The sequence below is a fragment of the Egretta garzetta genome, unplaced genomic scaffold (genome assembly GCF_000687185.1).
Source record: "Egretta garzetta isolate BGI_Z169 unplaced genomic scaffold, ASM68718v1 scaffold932, whole genome shotgun sequence".
Lineage (NCBI taxonomy): Eukaryota > Metazoa > Chordata > Aves > Pelecaniformes > Ardeidae > Egretta > Egretta garzetta.
The window spans coordinates 57,738-61,589 of NW_009258897.1; the positions used below are offsets into that span (position 1 = coordinate 57,738).

Sequence of the window (3,852 nt, forward strand, 5' to 3'; positions counted from 1 at the left end):
GAAGGCGCTCAGCTGGAGCCTACTCGGCTCCTCCGGGGAGGGAGACCTCACAAGCCACATCCCGCACGAATGAGGTGAAGAAAAAAACCCCTGGCACCCTGGGCAGGAGAAGTTCCCTGCTGTAAGATTGCGGCGGAAGATGGAAAGCTGAAGGAAACGAGCGGCCGGTCCCCCGTGGCACCAGGGCGCCATGGAGGAGCACAGCGTTTCTGGCACAACAACCGCCCGGTGCCATCTGACCGGTGCCCACGCCACCAGCTAGGGACTCCAGAGCCTGGTCATGCCTGATCCCTCATGCCCACAGGACCCCACGGCAGTGGGACGGAGAGGCTGACACGGCCCCCGAGGATGTGAGATGACACAAGGGCACGCCAGCTCTCCGGGCCCCCGCACAAGCTCGCTGCACCCATGTTATCACACCCAGAGGAGGAAGCAGGGTCCCGCAGGAGGAAGAGGAGGAGAGGGAACTCCAGAGAGAAGAGCCCGGGACCCTACCCGCCCCACGGCACCGCACACGGAGGCTGAGGCGGCAGGGGCAGGGGTTGCACGGCCTCCGCTCCCTCCTCGCCTACGGCGGTTGTTTATTTTCAGCCCAGCAGGATCAGAGCTGCTGAGTCACTCCCCGACCCCGTACCAAAGCCAGGCCGTTTCGATCACATGCCTCCTCACCCTCGCCGCCACCCAGCTGGCAGCACGCAAGGAAGAAGCCCTGCAAGCGCTGCCCCTGCCTGCTGCAAGAGACCACGGCCCTCGGGGCCAAGCCCTGCTCTGCTGCTGTCCTTAACAGGGGGCCAGACCCCCCCCCCACCTGCTCCCAGACCCCCCCCTGAACCTGCTCCCCACAGCTCAGACGGGTGGGAAGGGCTCGGAGGGGACGCAGGGACGATGGCCACCAGCAGAAGGGTCCGATGCTGCACAGCGGAGCTTGTGCTGCTGAGAAACCACCCGTGGCAGGGAAGGTCTGGCTGCTCCATGGGCAGACCTGCGCTTTCCCATCAGTGCCCCCCTCGGAGAGGGCAGGAAGGTGCCCAGCTCACTCCCATCACCCCCAACACCTTTCTGGAGCAGGGAGCGAACTCTGGACCCCATCTTCACCCCATCACCTTCACCCCATCACCTTCACCCCATCACCTTCACCCCATCACCTTCACCCCATCACCTTCACCCCATCACCTTCACCCCATCACCTTCACCCCATCACCTTCACCCCATCACCTTCACCCCATCACCTTCACCCCATCACCTTCACCCCATCACCTTCACCCCATCACCTTCACCCCATCACCTTCACCCCATCACCTTCACCCCATCACCAGGCTGGAGTCAAAAAACCCCTGCTTACACAGAATCACAAGGGCTGGCAGGGCCCCCCGGAGCTCACCCAGTGCCACCCCCCTGCCCAAGCAGGCTCACCCAGAGCAGGGGGCACAGGACAGCGGCCAGGCGGGGGTTGAAGATCTCCAGAGAAGGAGACTCCACAGCCCCCCTGGGCAGCCTGGGCCAGGGCTCAGTTCCTCATCTTTCTTGAACTGGGGAGCCCAGAACTGGACCCAGTGCTCCAGGTGGGGTCTCAGCAGGGCAGAGCAGAGGGGGAGGAGAACCTCCCTCGCCCTGCTGGCCACGCTCCTCTTGATGCACCCCAGGGTGCCATTGGCCTTCTTGGCCACCAGGGCACCCTGCTGGTTCCTGGCCACCTTGTTGTCCCCCAGGACCCCCAGGTCCCTCTGGGCAGAGCTGCTTCCCAGCAGGTCAGCCCCAGCCTGGACTGCTTAGGTTAAGTCCTCCTAAGGTTTCGGTGATGAGTTTGTCCTGACAAAATTGAACGTGTCCAGCCAAAACCATCACCTAAAAGTGCCCCCCCCAGCTCATGGCCAGGGCAACGGGCAATGTTTCACGTGGATTTATTTTTTTGTGGTTGTTTTTTTTTCAAAAAGCCTGCAGCTAGGATCCCGGGGGCAAGGGCTACTCCAGCCAGCAAGGTTTTAGGGTGCAGCTGGGAAGCTCATTCCCTTCCCAACAGCAGGGCCGCCGAGGGCAGCACCGCTCCCAAATCAGAAAGCAATCTCTTGCAGACTCCTCCGGAGCAGTAAAACCAGGATCATGCCCCCAAATCCACCTTTCCATCCCCGCCTTCAGCCCAGATCAAGCTGCATGTAACCGTCCAGCAGCCTGGCACCTCCTCGTCCCTGTCCCTCTGCACCGGGCCACCCTGGAACAGCAAAACCACGCCAAAAAGAGCCGCCTGCATTGCACGGTTGTGCTGGCTCCCCATTACCTCATCTGCCTTTCAGTAACCAAAAACTTTGGCAAAAAAATTGTACAGAAACCACAGGGAGCCAGGAATCCATCCTGCCAGCCAGGCAACGTCTTTGGGGTTCTGCAGGCAGCCGAACCCCGGTGGCAGCAGGCAGCTGCCGGAGACGGGACATCCCCTCCCGGCCGCCCGCTGCCCGCACCGCAGCCTCCTCGTGCATTCGGGAGGGTCCGGGGAGGCCACCCACCAAACCCAACCCCCCCGGTGTGCCACACCGGGTCAGTGGCCGGCAGGAGCGGTTGCGAGGGGCTGACCATGGGCAGGCAGGGGTTTGGGGATCAGGCAGGACCTCCTCCAGACCCGCATGGGGCTGCCTAAAGGTGCTCGTCCCCCCGCACCCCTCAGCGCTGGCAGCGCTTTGGAGCCTTCGCGTGCTTTAGGAGAAAGGAAGTTGCAAGTTCCCTGCAAGAGCAACGAACCAACCGAGCCTCGGCGGCAGCAGCTCAGAGTCATTTTGGGAGGAAGACGTGTGGAGCTGGGGCGCTGCATTTCTCAGGACGGAGCAGGGAGAGCGGGAAGCAGAAAGCCGAAGGAGCGATTGCTGGAAGCGAGGAAGGAGAAGGAGCTGCTGCTGGAGGAAGGCTGCTCTGGAAAGAGCTGCCCAGACCTCAGAACCAGGCGTTACCAGCCCTGCAGGCCGTGCTGGTCCTCCCCACCAGCCCCGGGATCCCTCCTCCGCAGGGCCAGGCACCGCCGATGAGCCACCCCGGACGGGAACAGCAGCAGACCTCCCATCTATAAACACGCAGCCCGCTATCTGCCATCGCCCGCAGCCAGCCTAAACCGCCCGCACCAACAACCCCCGTGGCCAGACCCGGCCAGGGGTTTGCTGTACGCGACCGAAGGAGCACGCGTCGCCTTCAGAGATTGCCTGACCTTGGCTCTGGCTTTCTGAGAGCGCCCCTGTACAGGAACAGCTCGAGAGCTGCACGTTCTCGCTTTGAGCTCGACGTAACCAAACAGGAGTTCCGAAGGTTGAAGCAGCCCTTCATGTCCCACAGCGTAAAGCTGCTACTGGACCGCAGCAGATCCCAGCAACGAGCCCAGGCACAAACCTCGCTGCTTCCAGGAGAAGCAGATGCTGCTGAACGTAGCCCTGCATCCACCCCTGCCGTTCACAGGGCTGCTGGGGAGGCTCCCGCTCATAGAATCACAGAATCACAGAATGTTTTGGGTTGGAAGGGACCCCTAGAGGTCATCTAGTCCAACCCCCCCTGGATTTAGTTAGCCACTAACTAAATCAGGTTGCTCACAGCCCCGTCCAACCTGGTCCTGAAAGTTTCCAGGGATGGGGCCTCCACTACCCCTCTGGGCAACCTGTTCCCGTGTTTTACCACCCTCATTGTAAAGAATTTCTTCCTTACATCCTATTCATTCCCGGACGCACGGAGCCGCATCAGCATTCCCAGGCCTTGGGTGTAAGCACCAGCAAGAGATAAGAGCGGCTGCACCGGCGGCGTGCTCCAGCAGCCCCCGGGGCGTCTGCCGGAGCCCTTGAACCTGCACTCCCCCACAGAAAGAGAACCCCGAATCCCGAG

The 3,852-nt window shown here is 62.0% G+C and overlaps 1 protein-coding gene across 1 annotated transcript in view; it reads right to left on the reverse strand.

The window, feature by feature from the left end:
- The window catches only part of MROH1 (maestro heat like repeat family member 1), a 58,342-nt gene that overhangs the window by 48,918 nt on the left and 5,572 nt on the right, over positions 1-3,852 (reverse strand). The window lies entirely within an intron of this gene.